Source organism: Sebastes umbrosus, chromosome 15, assembly GCF_015220745.1.
Source record: "Sebastes umbrosus isolate fSebUmb1 chromosome 15, fSebUmb1.pri, whole genome shotgun sequence".
Lineage (NCBI taxonomy): Eukaryota > Metazoa > Chordata > Actinopteri > Perciformes > Sebastidae > Sebastes > Sebastes umbrosus.
In genome coordinates, this window is record NC_051283.1 from 16,849,762 (window position 1) to 16,872,880 (window position 23,119).

The window sequence follows — 23,119 nt, forward strand, 5'->3', positions numbered from 1 at the left end:
AACAATTTAGTGGAGGACACAGGCTGACATTTAAATAGGCATGAAGAAAAACAAACTGAGAGAGAGAAAGAGAGATTTCTGCTGGGTGTGTCGCTCCAGATTATTTATCATCACGGACGGAACTCCTGTATTAATCCTCCTCCTGCTGCTCCTGCTGAGTGAAGACAAGGATGAGCTGCAGGACTGTCTGCTGTACACTGTTCACTCTCTCTTCTACTCATAAACACACACTCTGGGTTTAATATCAGAAACAGTCTGTAATCACTGACAAAATTAAAGAGAAGTGGCCTCATGTGGCTCGGTGCTGCTGGGCTCTGATCCTGTCCTGTACAATGAAATCCAATGAAACTATAACATGCTGTGTGGGACCACTGTGGAGCTAAATCAAAATGGTTCCCAACATAATGTAACATTAGAAGGTCATAATCGTACCCTCCAAACAGTTCTCTGTGTGTGCAGACCAGGGAGCGTTCAATAACCATGAATTATTGAAGTCATTGTTCCTGTTTGCCTTTCCCCTCCTGGCTGCAAGATTGGAGGCAGTCGCATCTTTGTGTCACCCAACATTTGAGAGAAAAGACACGGCGTCCTCAATCGTTTGTTTGTTTATTCAGATTGAATTTATTGTACATCCGCTTTATTCATGAGTCTACGTTTGTTGAGAGTGTAGCAAGGCTGCTATCCACTAGGGGAGCTCAGGTTTAGTTGTAACATCTTAATACCACATTCTTAAAAAGCCCCAAAAAAAAAGTTAACTAATTTTTTAAAAACTTAGCTACACAAGTATTCTCTTTGTGCAAATTGTTAAAATGTAGCGGTGAAATAAAAAAATGTGCTATTTTACAATTTACTTTGTATAAAGCTCAGTTAACACATATTTAGCATTTCTTGAAATCTTAATCTGTTCAGTACTATATTAACTAGTGCTTAGATTTTTGGTGAAAAATAAATAAATTGGTGGTTACATTTTTGGTAAAAAAATATATATATAAATAAATTGGTTGTTAGACTTTTGGTGAAAAATAAATAAATTGGTGTCACGATTTTTGTTGAAAAATAAATAAATTGGTGCTTAGATTTTTGGTGAAAAATAAATAAATTGGTTGTTACATTTTTGATTAAAAAAATAAATAAATTGGTGCTTAGATTTTTGGTGAAAAATAAATAAATTGGTGCTTAGATTTTTGGTGAAAACAGCAGTTCAAGTCTAAACAGCACTTTGCCCACTGTGCACTGCATGAGGTGTGTTTGGGAAGTGGTTTGACTCTCATGCTCAATGATGATTGAACACTTAGAAACAAGTTTATTAATTTGTTTAAGATATATAAAGATTTTAATTATAAAAACGTGAAGAAATGCAAAACTTCTAACATTTAATTTCTGAACACTGCAATTTTATATTTTGTATTATTCTTTTAAAAGCCTATTTATGTGTTTTTTATATGCTATATTTATTAGATTTGGTCTAAATGCCATGTCATTTTATGTAAAGCACTTTGAACTGCCCCATTTTTTTAAACATGTGACATGTCTTTCCTTGCCTGGTTCCTAAATGTTCAAGAAAGCATAAGAGTTATCAAAATAGTTAAACAAGAGTAAAATGTCAAGAAACATATACAGATGGTGCCTTCAAATGGGGTCGTGTTTACCGCGTTCACGAGAGGAGTCCATATGAACGCCCCCCTCTTGTGGTATTCACGACCTCGTAAGTGGAAAGTTTCTAAACGCTCCAAGTTTAAGAGTTGTGATGTGTTTGTTGATGTTAGAAATGGCGGAGGCTATGGAAGTTAATTTTTCGGTACCTAAGTGAATATGTTGAAATTTTAGTTGTAGCCTATATTCTTTTTCTTCATAATTGTCTAAGGAAAATATTGATATTCCCAACTGTCATTATGCCATTGCTAGCTTGCTAAATTGTTAGCCTCTGTGGCTTCTAGACGCTGACAGTAACGTTAATATTGTCGTTTCCCAGCAGTGTTCTCAACGCCAAGCATCTTGTGTACACAACTTCCCATGTTGTGAACACGAGTTTCATTTGAAGGCACCATAAGCAAGGCACACTGAACTGTCCTATTTTTGAAAGGCGCTATACAAATGTGTGACATGCCTTTCCTTATCTAAATCCTAAATGGTCAAAATAAGATTTTTAACCACTGTTAAACTTTTAAATGAGAGTAAAAAAGGTATTTTAAAAATGTTAAGAAACATACTTAAAACACACTTTTGTCTTCATGATCGACCAACATGTGTCTTCTTGATGTGCATACAGGTTGAACTTGCAGGGGCTGGGTGACATCACACACACGCCTGTTTCTGATTGGAGGAGACTTTGAATTATAACTTGACATAATATTTCTCACAGTTTATGAAAACCAGACAGAACCTGTCGAAACCTGCTCTCATCATCCTTAAGTTCAAATATCAAGCTGACTGGTTTTACCTGATGTTTTAAAGCCGCTAAATAACGACTCTCAACATCACAACACCGAGCTAGCCCCCTGCAGCTAACAGCTAACGATGCTAGCAGCTAACGGTGCTAATAGCTAACGGTGCTAACAGCTAACGGTGTCTATGGTGCTAACAGCTAACGGTGCTAACAGCTAACGGTGTCTATGGTGCTAACAACTAATGATGTCTATGGTGCTAACAGCTAACGGTGTCTACGGTGCTAACAGCTAATGGTGTCTATGGTGCTAACAGCTAACGGTGTCTACGGTGCTAACAGCTAATGGTGTCTATGGTGCTAACAGCTAACGGTGTCTATGGTGCTAACAGCTAACGGTGCTAACAGCTAACGGTGTCTATGGTGCTAACAGCTAATGATGTCTATGGTGCTAACAACTAATGATGTCTATGGTGCTAACAGCTAACGGTGCTAACAGCTAACGGTGTCTATGGTGCTAACAGCTAATGATGTCTATGGTGCTAACAGCTAATGATGTCTATGGTGCTAACAGCTAACGGTGCTAACAGCTAACGGTGTATATGGTGCTAACAGCTAACGGTGCTAATAGCTAACAGTGCTAACAGCTAACGGTGTCTATGGTACTAACAGCTAACGGTACTAACAGCTAATGGTGTCTGTTGTGCTAACAGCTAACGGTGCTAATAGCTAACAGTGCTAACAGCTAAGGGCGTCTATGGTGCTAACAGCTAACGGTGCTAATAGCTAACAGTGCTAACAGCTAAAGGCGTCTATGGTGCTAACAGCTAATGGTGCTAACGGTGTCTATGGTGCTAACAGCTAACGGTGCTAATAACTAACGGTGATTACAGCTAACGGTACTAACAGCTAATGGTGTCTATTGTGCTAACAGCTAGCGGTGCTAATAGCTAACAGTGCTAACAGTTAACAGTGTCTATGGTACTAAAAGCTAACAGCGCTAACAGTGCAAACAAAGGAGAAGTGCTGACAGATAGCAGTGTACTATACTACTATACTATACCAGTGTTGACCTGAAGGGGGAACCGGTGGGTGCTGCTCCTCTGCTCTGAGGCTGCCTGTGGGGACGTGTTATGACCTGTATCTACCGTATGAGGGCAGTGTAGAGCAGAGCTGTGAGCTAACATGTCAACACAGTAAGAAGAAGCTCTGATTACAACACACACAGAGAGCCACTTATATTATATATACTATATATATATTTACATAGAAAATGTTGTTTGCTGCTATATTAATGATAATTAAGCACATTTAATGTAGTAAACAGTAATAAATGACTCGGGTTATGGAGACTTGAAGCTTGTTAACTGACTTCAGAGCTGCTAAAACAAAAAGTAGCCCACTTCTGACTTCTTTCTTTTATTGAAATAGCCCTTAAAGTCACCCTCTCCCTCGTTTAAACAGTGACTCAATGGGAGCAGCTGTGTATTCCTGCATCCTCTCCTCTTGTCTGGCATCACCAAGCCAGCCAGCAGACGGCAGAAGAAGAAAAGAGGAAGTGGAAACATCAGCACTATCTATCTGTATACGGCAGAGAGGAGGAGGAGAGGAGAGGAGAGAGGAGACAACAGCACTGTGAGTGACACACACACATTCACAACACACACACACATAAACTCTGGACATCAGCAGCTCTTTAGTGGAAGAAGTGTCCTCGCTTCGTCAGGTTTGTCAAAGCACGCTTTCTTCTCTTGCACACATTTGTTGGTGTTGAGCAGCGTTTTTAGCTTCACTTCCTTCGCGTTTTGTGCTAAATGTTCACGATGTTTGCTGCGCTTTGCCTCAAGCAAATGTCTGTTACATTGCAGCGAGACAATACTGTGTTTCTTCTCGCCTTTTTCTCTCTCTGTGTCTTTACTTTTGTGACATAGCGGCTTTTGGGCGCTGTTCTTTTTTTATTGACATGATTAAAGCATCGCAGCAGTCCACTCCTCTTAGATACACACTGAAACTACTGCAGTGAAAATCAAACTGCACAGTAAATCCTTTTACTCATGGTTTGTTAAACAAGTGCTGCGTTAAAGCTGCAAGTTGTGTTGTGTTTTGCAGCAGATATATACTGTGAAGAAGCCGAGGCTGCTGCTGCTGCTCTCCAGGCTTGTTTGTGGAAGCAGTGCATGCTGTTCTGCTTGATGCAAATAAAAAAAGAGTTGCGTTTATAGATGCCTCCTTTTTTTGCCCCCACTGGCTAATTAAAGAGCTGCTTTATCGGTGTGCGGGGTGTTAACTCCAGCCCAGCATGCACAGCCACACTATGGGCCTGTGATTATAGGAGAGAAAGCTATATAATAATACTATAAATAATATTATATATAAATATAATAAATAATAATACATTTATTTATATAGCACTTCTCAAAACAGATGTTACAAAGTGCTTCACAAGACAATAAAAGCAGATAAATAAAGTAAAAGATATGGTAACTGCTAAAACAGAACATCAATAATAATAATAATAAAAATAATACATTTATTTATATAGCACCTCTCAAAACAGATGTTACAAAGTGCTTCACAAGACAATAAAAGCAGATAAATAAAGTAAAAGATATGGTAACTGCTAAAACAGAACATCAATAATAATAATAATAAAAATAATACATTTATTTATATAGCACCTCTCAAAACAGATGTTACAAAGTGCTTCACAAGACAATAAAAGCAGATAAATAAAGTAAAAGATATGGTAACTGCTAAAACAGAACATCAATAATAATAATAATAAAAATAATACATTTATTTATATAGCACCTCTCAAAACAGATGTTACAAAGTGCTTCACAAGACAATAAAAGCAGATAAATAAAGTAAAAGATATGGTAACTGCTAAAACAGAACATCAGACAATAAAAGCAGATAGATTAAAAAACAAATATGGTAACTGCTAAAACAGAACATCAATAATAATAATAATAAAAATAATACATTTATTTATATAGCACTTCTCAAAACAGATGTTACAAAGTGCTTCACAAGACAATAAAAGCAGATAAATAAAGTAAAAGATATAGTAACTGTTAAAACAGAACATCAGACAGTAAAAGCAGATAAATAAAGTAAAAAACAAATATGGCAACTGCTAAAACAGAACATCACAGAACATATCAATAATAATAGAAGTGGTAAAATGGTAGGACAAGTTCATAAAACAAATATACAGTATATATACATAAATATGTATAAATGTACACATGCGTCCAGAAACGGATGTATACATACATATATTTATACCCTTCTACTTATAGGAATGCTATCTTAAAAAAATGTGTTTTCAAAAGTTTTTTAAAAGTGGATATATAATAATAATAATAATAATAATAATAATAATACATTTATTTATGTAGCACTTCTCAAAACAGATGTCACAAAGTGCTTCACAAGACAATAAAAGCAGATACCTAAATAAAGTAAAAGATATCGTAACTGCTAAAACAGAACAGAACATATTAATAATAATAGAAGTGTTAAAATGGTAGGACAAGTTCATAAAACAAATATACAGTATATAAATGTGTATAAATGTACACATGAGTCCAGAAACGTATGTATACATACATATATTTATACCCTTCTACTTATAGGAATGCTATCTCAAAAAAATGTGTTTTCAAAAGTGTTTTAAAAGTGGATACAGAGTTAGATGATTGTATCTCTATAGGAAGTGCAAGAAGTAGCAGATCAGATGATCTCAGACCGTGTACAGGCGTATAGGGTGTTTAGAGATCCATTATGTATTCAGGGGTCAGACCAAGTTATATAGCAAATGCGATGTTAGAGCTCTACACTCTCCTCCATAACATGAAAAGCAAAGATGTAAAGATGCATTATTGCTGACAACAGTTCATCAACTTATCTGAGGTGTAGTAGCCTACTTCTCTCTTTTCAAACTTGTACATCAGGGGGTCCCAAAAGTTTTCATGTGACCTTTAATTCATTTTTATTTTCCTTTATTTAACCAGGTTAGTCCCATTGGGATCAAAGATCTCTTTTACAAGGGAGACCTGGCCAAGATAGCAGCAAGACAGTTCAAATGAAAGTAACAGACAACACAAAAAATGAACAACATTAAAACTTGCTCATACAAAACACTTGCACACAGACAACCTGGACTGCAGTGATTTCACCAGAGCTTTAAACTCATTCAAGGTAACTAAGTTTTGAAGTTGAAGATCAGATTGTACATTATTGGAAGCAGTAGGTGTACTACTTTCGTACTTTGGGAGCAACAAATTGCAAAATGTCCATAGAACGAAGATTATGACTTCCAGTTTTCCTTTTTAAAAGAGAAGAAAAGTAAGAAGGAACTAAACCCAGAATGCTTTTGTAGATAAACACATACCAATGACTGAGGCGACGAGCACATAAGGACCCGTAATTCATTTGTGTTAGATCAGCGATGACCAAACTTTTGTGGCTCGCAACCCCTTAAAACAAGCAATGACCACTTGTGACCCCTCGACACAGGATGCTCATTTCTTTTGGTTGAAACTAATTAACCAAAGACTGTTTTTTTTCTTCTTCTTGGATTTAATTATTCACAATGTTTCTGCTTTGTTATCCTGATATTTGACAGAATTAGCCTACAACCCCTGACTCTCAGGTATGGAACTATAGAAGCTCTCTTGTTAGACATTTTGTTATTTTTATTCCAACAGAATCCCCGAGATATTAACACTGTGCATCAGCGATTTCAAACCGGGGCTAGGTTTACCCCTCGGGGTACTTCTGCTGATACCGGGGGGGTACATGGAAACATTGTGGAGTAGCTCAACTAATTTGAGCAAAAAATGATTTGATTGAAAGGAAAATATCAACATTCTTGTGTCTTGGAGGACAATGAACATGTAAATAGGATTACAAATTGGTGTAATGCTGTAAATGTATTGCCACAATAAGCTAACAGCTATGACAGGCCCAGTTTCCCGAGCCTGTTCTCATTCCCAAGGCGTCAAATACCGACGCTTTGTCATGGCCGTCAGCGTTCGATACTGACACACAAGGCACGCTTTTGTGTCGGTATGAGGCGCACCGGGCTCTCCATTAACTACAATATAAATCCATCGGTGTTAATGTTAATTACTCAGGGAAAGTGCTGTGGTGACGTAGTTTAAAGAGCGAAAGAGACACACCGGGCTTTCATTCAGGAGGCTGCTGTTTGCGTCCCATGCGTTGAGTTTCACTCTCACGTTACAATCAGCTGTTCGTGTTAAGCCCAACCATGTTGTTTTTTTTCTAAACCTAACTATAGTGGTTTTATTGCCTGAACCTAAGCAAGTGTTTTTGTTTAATTCACAACATTAAGCATGTGTTTACTGCCAAACAGTGACGCCAAGGAGTCTGACAAAGCGCCAGTATATGACGAGTTGGGATGAGAACGTGTTGGTTTCCCGCCAACCAGTTGAGTCAATTTGTGCTGCATCTGAGAGTATGTGAAACCTAGTCAGCATCAAGCAGAAATGTCAAAATCAATAGCTAAATGTGATGAGAACTTGGCTAAATGATTGAAAGTTTGAATTCTGCCACTCTAAAAGAAACACCAAAGCTAAACATCGTTAATTCCAGGATTACTAGCCGATGTCTTGTATGGATTCCCATGTGCTGCCAATGATCCACCACAACCACTGTTTTTTCTCTGTAGCAAAATGCGTTTGAACAATTTCATTAAGCCACCATAAAAAGGGTTCTTGGGAATCACTGCTGTAGATGAATGAAACATTTGTGATTAGGGCTGCAACTAAGGATTGTTTTCATCGTTGATTAATCTGTGGATTATGTTCTTAATTAATCAATTAGTTGTTTGGTCGATTAAATGTCAAAAAATGGTGAAAAATTACAATCAGTGTTCCCAAAGCCCAAGATGACGCCCTCAAATGTCTTGTTTTGTCCACAACTCAAAGATATTCAGTCTACTGTCATAGAGGATTAAAGAAACCAGAAAATATTCACATTTAAGAAGCTGAAATCAGATCATTTTACTTGTTTTTTTTTTGTATAATTTAGAAAATTACTCAAACCGATTAATCTATTATCATAACAGTTGGCGGTTAATTTAATAGTTGACAACTAATCGATTGATCAATTGATCGTTGCAGCTCTATTTCCCACAGTGGCCCTTAGAGGGCCTCTGGTCGTCTGTAGACCCCACTTTGAGAACCATTGCTCCATATTTCCTCTGTGATCACTCAGTAACCAGTAAGAGACCACAGCAGCATTTGGCTGTGGCACACCGCGTGCCTCGGCTCTCTCCTCCTCCGATCAGGGAGTGCAGCCTGCGGGCCATGCTGGCGTCTCCTTTTGGTCCCTCTGCCCCTCCAGGCGGCTTCTGATGGAATGAGAGCCCATTTACATGCTGTTAGACGTCCCTGTTGTGATGGAGCCGCACGCGTGCCGGCATCACCGTGTCAACTCGACAGTAAACACAGGCAAACGTAGCCAAGATACAGAAGCACATGTGCAGCTGTGTCTCAGACATACGGGCAGCTCTCAAGAGTTTGTTGACAAGGGATGTATGGGGTTCTGGTTTCAAGTGCCACTCTGGCAGTGTCACGGAAGTAGAGAGTAAGAGGTTATTGTCTGCTTCTTCGTTGTTGTAGTTGTCCGTGAGGATATTGAGTTTATATTTGATGTGAGTTTCTATCAGGGTGACACACTTGAACTGAGCGATTCTGTGTTGCATTATGAGGTTTTGGCCTATATTTGCACCCATGTGGTTGATAGTGGGTTAGAGATTGATGTTTGGTTTTAGATTTCGGGCCTGGCACAGCTTTAGCAGTCAAGGAACGCAATTTTCAACTCATGCTTTGGAACAAACCACTAATTTAAGCATTAAACTGGTATGTGAAGTTTAGTGTGTGCACACACAGCATTGGTCGGTAGCAGTCCGGTTCAGAACTGAAGCGTGCCAGAAGCGTTATATTTCAGTTTTACAGCCACCGGAGGGACCGACATGTCAAAAGGAATGCACACACATGCAAAAACAAGTTTTATTAGCCACAGCAAACCTTCATTTCTTGTAAACTGGCTTACCCAAATAAACATGTCTTAATCGCGACAGGGTGTTAAAAATCAGTGATAGAATTTAAGTGTTGCAACACAGGAGTAAATGAGAAGGTAAAATACGGCAGCCTTGACTTGCACCATAAGTCGGAAGCCAAATAAACTGATGTAATTAAATTTAAAGCGCTTTGATTTTAAATAGTGAAACATAATCCAGGAAATCAGATTAGTGGAAAGATGCAGAGATGGAGTACTTTTTTTTCGGGTGAGGACGGGTGCCTGCCCTCGCTTATTGAGTTGCATCACATATAAGATCCTGATTGTATCCGTTTGACACTGCCTACTGTTTGGCATCCTCTCACCACCTCCTGAAGTGCAACCATGCCAATTTCTGTCTCCTCTCGCCTTGTCAGAGCTCCTTCCCTCCCTCCCCTCCCTCCCTTCCCCTTGCAGCTTGTTATCTTTCTCTCATTAGCTTACTCCTTTACACTCGCTTTCTCACACATGCTTACTGTCTCTCTCGTTTTAGCATCTCTCTCTTGCACGTTCTTCTCATTTGCTCTCTCTCACATTGCAGCACACTCTCCCCCATCTACTTTCTCACTCTCAGTTCTTGCTCCCTGAGGGAAATGGAGGTATGTAAATTGTTTTCTCCTTGATGTATGCCCGGCCTGCTATCTGTCCATCTTGATGAACTCATTTCCCCCTTTTTTTTTCTCCTAAAAGCTCAGGATTGCAACATTTAAAGTAACACCAAAAACTTTTCCTGTCATGTCTCTGCCACTTTCTGTCTTTTTGTGCAACCAATGAGAATGCCTGTTGAAAAAAAACAAACTGCTTACCATTTAAGGTGCTGGTATCCTTGCTTGCAGTACAAACTGGTGCGCCTGTCCTTTGGCAGCTTGAGGTTAGATTCATTTGCAGTTCCAAATGAGATGAATGTTGCCATGCATAATTGCTCCCCGTGGTACGAAGTTAATTAAAACAGCAGGTAGGTACTGAAGGTGCGATGGGAAGGTGCCAGACAGCCAGCTAGACATAGGTGGGTGAGGAGAGATCTCAGAGGTACTGCTGCCATGTTCTGCTCTTTACTTTACTGATTGTTGCCTTGGGCTAAATTGAAAGCCATGCAGCTCTTTCTCTTGTAAAAAAAAAATGCAATAAATAAGAGAAACTGTGATCTTGTAGCAGCCGTGCATGGGCATACGCTCATGAATATATTTCAACCTTTTACCCCGTTCTTCTATAAATATATATGTTTTGTTGCTCGGTCACATCCATTCTTAGAATAAAAATCAGTTATATGTGGAGAGCATCCTCAGGCATGTTTTTCAGTCCAAGTCTAGACTTTTATGCGGAGTGAAGCAGCCCTGGATGACCCAGAAACTGATACGGTTCCCCCTGCGTGCTCGCTCTGCCCGCTGCATTCCAGCTGTGGTACTGCCGCAGAGCTCTGTAAATATTGAGCGAGAGGTTAGCCAGCTCTCTTGCTCTGTGCGAGTTTGTGGTGTTGAGCATTTCTCAGCCTCTGACCCAGTAGGATGAATGGTTTAGGTAGTCTAACCAGTATATCCCCACTCCAGCTGCGTGAGAGGCTTGAAGTGACTTAACTCTTAGAGTTGGGTACTTTGTAAGGATTGTCCAGTTGTGTGCGGCGGGTGTTACGGTCTACTCCACCATGCAGCTGTTATAGGATTGTGCGTATGTCAGTGGCGTTAACATCACACAGTGTATGTTTTATGGCGTGTTTGCATATTTGCTGCAGAATTTCAGTGCTGTGTAATTTTTTCCTCAAACACTTGCCTGCGTCGTTATCACAGTAGCTGCATGCTGGAGTTTCAGTATAACCCAGGTGCTAAACACAGGTTCTTTACATCTGTAACCTAATAATAGCTTTTTCCTTGTGCATGTGTGCATGTATGTGTGTCTCTCAGCCCTTTAGGTGGTGTGTAATAGTATGGGTCATCGCTTGATCTCTGTTTCTGTTCAAATATGAAAGGTTGCTGTCAAGCTCCCCTGCGTGCCCATCACTCCATCCATCTATCTATCTGTACATCTATGCATCTCTTGATCCATGAGTCCATCCATCCATACATCCGTTGTCTTTTTTTTTCCCTCTTTCACCCCATCCATGAAAATATGATCAGGTGGGCTACCGATGCTCGATCAGGTGGACACATGAATCTTTGCTAAATCCCTCCATGGTCTTAATGGCTTGGAAGGGATCAGAGGTGTGAGTGTGAATCCCTTCAGGCCCTACGATGTGCACTTCCCCAGACAGTCTCGCCCACTACGGTCTTCAGTGAGTGAATGGAGAGGAGGTGCCCTAGTTTTCTGCACAGCTCTCCCCAAAGTGTGCACTTGACTTTTTGGTATCTATGTTGAACCATTAGTTCGTTGAAGTTTTTGTCTCATGAGGTGCTGACAAGTTTTCTGTTTGATGTTTTTGGAGGAGAGGGATTTTTTATTTACTCTGAGCGTGTGTGTGTGTTGTACTCTGCATTCCCGCAGTGTTATTTGTAATTTTTTTCACACTGTGTATGGCAGAGAAAGTTTATGAACTGTTAGCGTGAGCCGAACAGTAAACTTCTGATGTGCATCAGATTATAAGGGCAGGCAGGAGGTGTCATGTCCCCTGGAGCGTTTATGTTGTGCTTTATGATGCTCGCTCTGAAAATAATTCAAATGTCACAGAAAGAAATGTTTTTCTTTCTTTTTTTTAGCAGAACAGAAAATACCTGCACACCTTCTGCGGTGTATATATACAGGTGAAAAAACACGGAACAACCAAAAGAGGAAATTGGATTCACTGCTCTGCTTCACTTACATTAAAGTAACAACAAAGTAGGAGTACACATGAAGGGAACAGGCATCATCATATTAAAATAACTAACAACTTCTGGTAGGTTAATTTTTATCTTCATCTTATAACTGATGTAAAGTCATTTAAAGGGAACTCAACCTCTTTTACACACCAAAGGCTGTTGACATGTACTACTGCATATGTGAATAAAGTTGAATAAAGCGTTTTGTGGCTCCAGAAGTTGCTGAGCAAAGTCTGATAAACTGCCTCATGTGATATCAAGTGAGGCAGAGCTGGTTGGCTTTGAAGACTACAATTTATAGACATATATAGATAGAGATATACTGTAGATATAGACCAGGGGTTGCCAACCTTTTTTCCTCTGAGAGCTAATTTTATAAATTGAAAGTAGCCGAGAGCTACTCACAGCACCACGTTGTACATCGCCAATAGCAGACTTAATTTCTGTCTTACTTTTAGGGTCCTTTAATAACGTTTCAGCCACCGCAGTCATTGCATCTATTACAATCTTTTGTGTTACGTTAGGATGTGCGCCACTAAACAAAGCCTTTGCTGCCGCCTTTTTCTTCAGTTTGGCGTGTTTTCTAATCTGCTAACATCGCCTAATGTTACGACGTCACTGATGTAACCAAACTTGAAAGCAGCGTAACTCGTTTAAATGACAGCTGATTGGCAAATAATCATTTTGTGTCAGAAGGGGGCGGGTTGTCTGTGAATTTGATTGGATAGAAATTAAAACAGGTTTACAAAGTGACTTTGTGTTATAAAATTTATGCACATATTCTTTGAACCTTTAGCCAGCCACTCAGAAAACGGGTACAGAGCTACTGGTAGCTTGTCAGGAGACCCCTGATATACACATAGATAGATAAAGATGTTGATGTTTGTGAGCTATGAGTCACATGTTGAACTCAGGGTCCAATCAGAGGTCGTCGGGCCCGATGTTGTCTCTCTGCGTCTCACAGGTGCACATACTACAATGATCTCTTCAATGCCGTCCTATGATGAGAGTGGACAGCACATACGGATGACTGGAGGTTCAGTGAGCTGGACCGGAAATAAACTAGCCTGTTGTTTTGCTGGGTATGGGGGGTGGGGGGGGAAGAGGGGGTGACACTGTTTCTAAGAAACCTGCAGACTTATTTGTTTCTTATTTTATCTTTAATTGCTAACATGCTTGCTCTCTCCTTATCTTTTCCGTGTTTTCTTGTGCTTCCTGTCTCTTTTTCTTTCTCTGTTTTTAAGAGCAAGTCCAAGCAATGATTATAGGGTCCCAATTTGCTTGGATTTATGTATTGGTTTGAAAATGACTCTGTTAAGACTTGATTTATTCCTAGCTGTGACTGGGAGGGAAGCAAAAAAAAACACAAAAGACGTGGGCAAAATATATAACAGTGTAATCTTTGATATTTTTGATAGTGCTGTGTTGTTGCTTCACCACAAAAACACCTTTTTGGATACTTTGCCCACTTGTTTGCTTATGGCTGCAGCCAGCAAGCTTGCTCATTTCAAGTTATATCTGATTAGTCAGTCTAACCTCAAGTCTTCCTAACATATCTAAACGTATTGCATAATTAATGCACGGGCTGAGATTAAGGATTTGAACCCATTCTGTCACGACGCAGGCCTCGGCGACGTCAACGTGCCGCAGCAGTGTTTTCCGTGAGACTCGTCAGGGCTACCTCCAGAGAGAGGAGATTGAGGAGGAGTGGAGGGCCTCTCATAACATGCCAAGGTCACCATCTCGCTCGCTCTCTCTGGCTGGGGACCTGCAAGCCTTGGATTGGAGGTGTGTTGCTTTATGTGGGGGCTGCCTCTGAGTCTCTGAATAAATCAAAACACATAAAGGACGTTCGGAAACAAGACACTTTGATATCTCCCTCTCTCTCGCTCTTCCTTTTGCTCTCTGTCTTCATGTGTCCCTTGTACGATTTTACTAGCTGATGCCTTTTTCCTTCATTTATCATTTTTGTCTCGCATTCTCTTCCCCACTCATCGCTTTTTCTGCCTCCTCTCTCCATCTTTTACTTATATGTTCTCACCAGAACTTTCCATCTAAACAACTCTGTATATCCATACGGTGAGTTCCTGACCCTCGCTGCCCACAAGTTGACCAAAAGCAGCAGCAGTGTTCAACAGGGCATCTGGAAAATATCGACCTGCACAAGGCTCCAGTTGTCGTCTCTCCTGCTGCTACTTTTAAGCACAGTAGCAGCCTGAAGTGTGTTTCTGTTGGCTCCAACCAGCCAGTAGTAACAAGCCATAATCACTTTCACACCCTGGCGCTGCCTTTCATCACCTGTTAGCAACAAGTAAATGTGATCTGTGGCTGGGAAACAACCACTGCATGAAGAAGACTTATTTTAAGCCCACCAAAGCTTTACTCAGGGGTGTGTTGATGCCCTCTAATAGGTGAAGCTTAACCAGATAGCTCATATTTGCATTACTCTGTGCAAGGAGCAGTGTTTCAACTTGCCCATGTGTCTATTTTGTGTCCACAATGTTTGAAAATGGACGTTTTAATTTCCCAGGCCATTTGCCTGATCAGGCATGTCAGATGCATATAAATGGACGTTCATGAACACATACAGACAATTTATCAAGCCTTTATTTGTCTCTTTCCTGTCTGATGAGGTTGGGAGCTGAGTAATTTCAACAGCACGTGAGGCCTTTGGCTCGCTTCAAAGAGTGTTTCTGTTGTGAAGACACCCATAGGACAGCCAGTTTGAGTTTTCTTCCTGTTTTGTGCTTATCAGAGATTTTGCCTCTTGTCATTCCTGCCAGCTATGTTGTTGTGTCTATAGACACAGGTTTTCCCCGCCATCTGAGACCAAGCATCAAGGAGTGTTTTGTTGTCTCTCTGAGTCGTACCATTGTGTTGAGCTCGGGGATCTGTTGCTTTTTGTGGTCTGAGCAGATTCCCCATCTGTAAACCACCTGCCTTACCTCGTGTCCCCATGACTGGTCCATGCTGGCCACACATCACTGTTTTCCATTTCCTGTGGATGTTACGCGTTGTCAGTGTGCCTAGCCCTTATCTTATTCCCAGCTATAAACTGAAGAATAACATGGTAGAGCTCAGCTCAGCTGGGTTCAGCATGGCTCTCTATTGAGAGAAGAGGGGTATTGTAATGGCGGACTAGCTGGGTTTAATGTTGCCTTCAGGGCTTGTTGCTGTGTCTGTTCTTTTGTTGTCTGGAGGGGAAGCTTAACACTCTGTGTTTGTATTTTTGTGTGTGCGTATCCAACTTGTCTGGTAGTATTTTACAGTCCAGACAGTGCCATGGAAAGAAGGCACAGGAAATGCCAATGGCATTTTCACAACAACGGGACAGAGCTACTGGATGCATAACAGTCTTAAGACATGCGGTGAAAGTTCGTGATATAAATCATTTCGCAGTTGTAAACATTCTAAATGTGTCCCAGTTCATTTCCTGTTGCAGTGTATGTGAATGACATCAGCTGACAGGAAGTAGACATGGACCCAAGCTGTTGCCTAGCAATGCAATTCTGTTGAAACGGTCAGTATATGAAGCAGGAGGTTTCAGAAGTAGATTTAAGTACAAATGAACCCGACTCTTCTGAACTGCAGGTGGAAGGTGAGCCACTTCCTGCCAAAAGCTGCATGTAAACTTATCCAGTTCCTGTTGAAGGTTAATGTTTTTCAGTATCAGTTACAAGGCCGGCTGAAGTGAAACATGTCATGTTTGATGTCTGTTTCCATGTACTTGGTGAAAAGATGTACGGGGGGCTGCTATGCACTGATTACATCATCCAATGACATCGTACCCACAGCAATGAAAGCCCGGCCTGAGGAATGCCCTCCACTTGTGTTTTTCTTTCCCCCTTTCTTCCCCCACTTCTTTCTCCGTCTCTCTGTTTCACATAAATGTGGGTTACATGCAATTAACCCATAAAAGGCAAAAACAAAGTTGTTTGAATCATATGCCCTCAGTCCATAAATAGCCCGCGTCATGTCTTGTTGCTGCCTCCCTCATACCACAAGCGAAGCCCCCACCCACAGTTTTACTATAACATCACAATAACAAGGCAACCACTAGCAAAGCCTCAATGAATGGCTTTTGAAGCAGTCTGGCTAGGCACGCAGGAGGGATGAAAGTGTTTTAGCAGCGGCTAGTCACCACACTGCTAGGGTGGAGGCCGAGCTGGCATCGCCACTGGCTCGTGACTGACCAGGCAAGCGGGCAGGGTTGGAGTCAGTGGGTAAACATAGGGAGGGGAGGGCATGGGTGTAGCATATGGCTAAAAAAAAAAAAAGGAGGGGGGGGGATAAATAAATAATAGGGAGGCTGTGGAGAGTGGGAGGCTGAGGGCAGTGTTTAGGGGTTAGTAAATTAATGGGTGAGCCCAAAGATTGGGCATGGGGCATCTGTCAGGAGAAGGGAGGGCGTTGTGGTGGAAGGGTGTGGCATGCATGAAGTGGAGGTTGGGCAAGTAGGCAGGAATGAGCAAAAGAACAATAACAAGCATCTGTGAGACTCTGGAAGAAGAATTACACGGAAAATATTTTGAATATCGGCGCCAGTATATTATTCGTAGCAAGCATGAGCTCATGTGTTGTGTCTGTGTGCAGTGGTGTGATACTGATGAATAACATTGTGCCTCCAACGGTGCAGACAGTTAGTATGGCGGATAGGCAAAGAGCGCCCAGCAGGGGGGAGGAAGAGAGTGTTATTTTTTTGGTGAAGCCAGGTCCTGAAGCCACCCAAGACATGTGTGGCGGTGGCAGTGTTTGCGTGTGTGGAGTTAAGGGTAGCTTGATGTATAGCCACAGCTGAGGGAGGGGACGGAGAGACAGCTGGCAGAGCAAAGGGGTGAGTGTAACGAGGAGCGAGTGTGACAGCCACAGTGACTCCTTTGTTCCCACTCACTTGTGCCAGTCACAGCGAGTAGATGGCTGATCTGTGAAGTGACTGAATCCTTTCACAGCAGCACCTAGACCAGATACACAGTCTAGCGTTACACTAGCTCTCTCCTCCGTGCGTGTGACGCTATACCACAGGGAGCTGGCAGTGGCAGCAGGAGATTTCCACAAGATAGCCCATAACCATCTTCCATAATGTCAGTGCACCCGTAGAGCACTTATTACGCTTGTGATGATAGTCATCAGTGCGAACATAATTGTAGCGCCAGCAACATGGAACAGTAGCCGGCTCGCTATATGCTTAGGTAATGAGTGTTGTTGGGGGCCTGTGTTCTCTCCTGAGTTATGGTTTAATAAGAGGAGTAATTTTTCCTCCGGTGGAGGAGAGGAGCGCCGTATGTGTGCAGTGGTCCTGTGTGGCTTCTGGAGGAAATGCTGCTACTGTATGTGCGCGTCGAGTCTTATCGAGGTGCAAGGTCACTGGAGACAGCTTACTCCACCTTTCTTTTATTAAACCTGTCTGGTGTGCGTGTTCACATGGGCATTTATCTTTCTCAGCACAGTAATTTTCACTCCTCGACGCCGGTAGCCTGTAAATAATAGACCACTGGATGGAGGATGTACTCTATCGCTTATTCCTTCTTACTATTAAAAGCGCTCTCTCTTATTACCATTTAGCTTTCCAGTTATTTTTTTTCCAGGAGTTCAATCAGCCTTCTCAGCCCCCTGACTTCTTCCTCTGAGTATCTGAACCATTTAGTTCAAGTAGGACAAGTAAAAATAGCCACAAATCAATCCCAAATGTTCTCGGGGCTCTTCGCACATCTCGATCTAGGCTAGCACAAACCAACAGGGGATAGAGTGACACGGCATTCAAAGCTGGGCGGACTGACTGGCAGACTGGCACTTGAGAGGAGGGCATGTTCATTAAAAATGGGACTGGTAGCAGTGATTCGGGCCTTGACACACTTTAAAAGCCATTAAAGAGGCAGCGGCGGATTATGGTTTGTTGAGTTATGATGATGATATGACCTTTTGGTTATTACATGCTTCAACGGAGATGGTAATCCTCTGAGCTATTGAATTTAGCTAAGTGGAGACCATGTTTCCATTAAGAGATGTATATGACGTGTACAACACTGCAGCAGCAGTTCACAGCAGACAAAATTATCAATAGCGCAGAAATGTCACATACTCTAAAGTGTTGTGTAATTCCACAGATGGCACAGAAAGACCTGCAGGGCTAAGGAGCAATGTGTGATCATCAGCAGGCGGGCAAAGAGCAATCACAGATCTAAAGATATTTCTTTTATGTACGTTGCATTCATACCATTTTATTTTATTTATTTATTTATTCAGATCAACTACAAGCATGTTACACAAACATTTTAGATTTTTTTTGAATTAAAGAATACGCCATTGTTCCTATCAAATATAAAAGTAGGCTATTTTTTTTAATCTTTATTTTAAAAATTCTCTCAAATCACAACCAATATTTTCATATTTATAATATTTAGAAAGGCCTGCAGTATCGAAACACCTTTAGCAGCAAACTATATTTATCCTTTATTTAACCAGATGAAAAACTCATGGAGATAAAATCTCTTTTCCAAGAGTGACCTTGCCAAGGGGGCAGCACAAACATTGTTACAACAATAAAAATGAACAACACAAGCAGACAAATACAACTGTCACACACCACAAGTGAATGAGCATGACATCCAGTTTGTATGCAACCCAAAAACAGCTATAATGCAGAAATAACTGATATTATTGTTGCTTCAGCCCCGATATTAATGATAGGATTGAACACACGAGGGCTGCATGGTTTATTAACAGCCGCAACAGTGACGCTGGTATTGTTTTCACCTTGTGAGTCTGTTTTCGAGTCATCATGGCAAAATGTGGTCCTGACACCTACTGGAACGGAAACTACCTTTTGCCAGGTTTTTCCGCGATAGTGTCGCAACTGTGCAAGATACAGGTAAGAAACGTTACAGGTGTATAGTTGAGATCAAAATGAAGGCAGTGTGTGAAGATTGTTGTGGTCTGAGCTAGGGCGCCGAAAGTAGATGGGTAGGATGGGGGGAAGGGGCCATTGGTCTCCCCATTTTACGCCCCTGGTCCAGTTCAGCGTTGCGGTTGGTGTGATGCCATCACAAGACGGTCTCTAGTTTATTTCTATTTCTATTAATACTTTTATGCCATCTATTTTCCTACGTGAACATTAGTCTGCAGTATTTGCAGGGAGCACCATTGCTCTCCCAATTTCTCCCAAAGTTAAATTACCAAATGACCAAAACTGTTGTTGCATGACAAGCTTTGCACAGGCAGAATGGGCAGAAACAAAAATGAAAGTAAGTGTGTGTGTGTGTGAGAGAGAGAGAGATGAAAGAAAACAAAGAGAAAACTAAACTAAAATGAATCAGAATCAAAGAAAACTTGCTGCTTATTCTTCCAGGAAGAGGAAACAAAGGTATTCAACTCCATTTCTGCCAAAAACATTGTGCTTGTACCAAAAACTGGGTTGTCTTGTGCTTTGAATTCAAAGAAGATGATGACATCAAAAAAATTGCAAGCAATGTTTCACAATATTTGACGCAGTGCAGGTTAACTGCATGTTTATACAATCAAGTTATACATCGTCAACATTCATCATGGGATCACAATTGTACCCTAACACAACCATACCTGACAACATTTCTAAGAATCATGAGAGAGAATTGTAACCTAACTTCTGTCACATAGCATGCTGAAGCACAGTGTTTGCGTAGACCTTGTCACACTGTGTTGACCCTGTCCTCGCAAGGCACCAAGCATATCAGAAACTTTCTGAGCATCGGGAGTTTCATGGGAAAATCCTGCACTGCAATGCATACACTTTGGCAGGATATACACCAGCATCCTGTGGGTACGACTGTATGGCTCTCCCTGATACCAAATCGTCTGAAAGCAATCCGGGTTGGGTATGTTTGTCTAAACACTGAACAAAATGAAAGCCTGGCCTTGGTGGCTCAGCAATCATTTGCAATGGAAATTCCCTGACCCACGATGCCCAATCCTTCACATCCCATTTAACTCGATGGAGCACATGCCAGCCCTGCCAGCACTGTGAGCAGAGGGAATTAAGCTCCTATAATGTAACAAAGCAGGTCTGAAAAAGCTTTCTAGTCATCAGCGAACCAGGAGCCTTTAGCTTTAAACCCCGCTAAGACTGTAGGTAGAACTCTAATGCTTTTTGTAATACTCTATAAAAAGAAAATGCTCAGGGTATCATGTAACTTTTTGTTCAGTAAGCAGCAGTGAAATATTAATCCTTTTCACAACCTCCGTGTTTGCTGTTTCCAGGGCCAAACTTTACCATACAACATAATTTATCTGTAAAAATGAAATATGTTTACTTAATTTACTGTATAACACTATTTCACAGTTAAATTTAAAAGTCTTCCTCGACTCAAAAATGTGTTTTGATTATTGTTACGTCACTTGGGTGTTTGACTTTCACTGTGCAGAATAATGTATGTGCAGAGTTTGAGAAGTCTGTCTACAGAAGGAGGAAAGTTTCTCTGTGCTCTCCTTGAGTCTCAGTTCAAGATGTGTAGGTACGAGCAGGGTTTTGTGACATTACAACTAATTTGGATGCCAATTGTGGTGCAATATGTAAGCTGCAGAAGTGTGATGTGGAAACTTGGAACCTCCAGCCCCCACATGCTGTGAAGTAGGAGACATCTTTTTTTCAGTAGTTTAACTTTTGAAATGAACAATATTTACATATTCATAGATTCTGGCTTTTTAATGAGGGAGAAAGAGTAGGATTTTAGAACTATGTAAATTCAACTTTTTTTGTGGAAAAACCACCCCAGACACAAAATCCAAAAGTATTAAAGGAACAGTGGGTACCATTTTGGGGATCTATCAGCAGAAATGGAATATGATATTCATAACTATTTTTTACTAGTGTATAATCACCTGAAAGTAAGAATCATTGTGTTTTCGTTAGCTTAGAATGAGCCCTTCATATCTACATAGGGGGCAGGGAGTCCACCATGTTTCTACAGTAGCCCAGAACAGACAAACCAAATACTGGCTATAGAGAGAGCCTTTCACGTTTTTACATTACCTGAAGGCCACCGTAGTTCTCTGACACACTTGTGAAACTGCGGTAACGTGAGCTGCAGCGTGCAAAACCGTTTTATCGCCAGCCGCCTTCTGACTTCCGCTGCTCCTAAAGTAGTGTTATTATGGTAAGGACTCTCATTATCGCAGACTTGAATAAGGGAGGAGTGAGCGGAGGGGTACTCAGTTGGTTGCAATCTGCAACCACACTAGATGCCGCCAAATCCTACACACTGTACCTTTAAGTAAGAGTATTTTTTTAAGTCTAATTTGTAAGTGTTTTAAGTCTTAATACATGTCTGTTAGGGGGAGTGATGCTGCAGCCTCCTCAACAATGAGAAGAGATCATGAAGTGTGCCTACTGAGACTTCATTTTTAATTCTTACATATCCTTTTTTTGTTTTTATGGCCAATTTTCAGTTAAATCTTTCATCGTATTTGGTGGGAAGGTACGTAACAAGGACATGAAAGCACTCACACAGTGAACACACTTGTTTTTTCATGTGGTATAGATAAGGCCCGTCATTTTCCTCCTGGTTACAATCCCTCCATCTGTGCTCTTTCCATTTGATAAGAGACATGTTTAACAGGATGGGCACCGTAACATATGAAGCCTAACACTCACAGTAGTTACCGCACTCTGCCATGGAAAAGTTCTTCTTTCTCTCCAAATTGAGTGAAACTAAGCCTTTAGCTACAGTATTGTTCTTGCGTAATCCTCACTGCTCTATTCTGGGACTTCCACACGACTCATGCCTGGTCGGCAGAGTGCTCCGCTGCTCTTTTTGTGGGTTTGTGGGTGTGAGCGAGTAACTTCCCAAAGCACCTGCCCGTTTGGTTTTCAATTAGCAGACAGAAGACGTGCCATCATTATCTACCACATGAGCAGCACTAATCCAGTTAAGGGATGGGAGATCCCTGAAGAGCTGTATTGGGTTAGCTGGGATGTGATAACCACTGTCTGTGTTTTATGAATGAGAAGAAGCCCCGCAGAGGGGAGTTTTACGTCTGTTGTCCTTTGCTGGTGTATACACTTGTGGTTGTGTGAGTATCTTTTCCATAATAACCTTTTGTCTGGTTTCTCCCTGCTGTCCGAGGTGTAATTTTAGCACTTTGAGCAAGTGTGATTTCAGCCTTTTTTTTCTCTTCTACCTCTTTTATAGAATTGAAAGACCCTTGTGCAGTTAAATTATAGTAGACGAGTGTGGATTTTTAATAATTTCTACCTTTTTTAAGATTATTTTTTTCTTAAAAGAACTGAACGTAAAGCAATTTTCCAACTCCTGCTCTTGTAAGGATTATTTTTATATTTTCATAACATACTTTGTATGAGCCAGACTAGCAGGCATGTGGTTGATAAAACATGCCTATCATGGCACTGTGTTGGAGAAGAGTTATTGATTTGCCCCGCAGTAACGCAGTTTGATTAGTTACACAATGTGGAAACTGGACTCATAACTTAATGTGTTTTTTCAATGAAGGCCCAGCTCCATAACATGAACTGTGTCAGTGTTTTTTATAGACAAAAGGCCGTTTATGTTTATGTGGTTGTTTTGCCTTCTCTGAAATGCACCCACTTGGAATGAGAGGGGGTGTTAGAGAGAGAGAGATGCTCTGATGCTCTCGCTGTTCTGTTAGAGTAGTCAAGGTCACTTTATGATGGAGGCGTTTTTCTGCTTGTGAATGAAGAATGCAGTGCTGGTCCCTCCTGATGCTACAACGCCTCCCGCCTCCTCCAGGACACACACAAACACACAAACACACACACACACACACACACACACACACACACACATACATACATACAGGCTTCATAGTTAGACAATGGGACTATAGACCTGTTTCCATGACTTCC

General features: G+C 41.1%; 1 protein-coding gene across 3 annotated transcripts in view; it reads left to right on the top strand.

Annotated features, from left to right (window-relative positions):
* The first annotated feature begins 3,879 nt into the window (after window positions 1–3,879).
* The window catches only part of elmo1 (engulfment and cell motility 1 (ced-12 homolog, C. elegans)), a 122,418-nt gene continuing 103,178 nt past the window's right edge, over window positions 3,880–23,119 (top strand). Inside the window, exon 1 of one of the 3 annotated variants that reach the window (XM_037794251.1) lies at window positions 3,880–4,018. The gene's annotated coding sequence lies outside the window, so the exon portion shown is untranslated. Of the gene's footprint in view, window positions 4,110–13,927; window positions 14,053–23,119 lie in introns of those variants that run through there. The other 2 variants (XM_037794250.1, XM_037794252.1) reach the window with 2 other exon arrangements.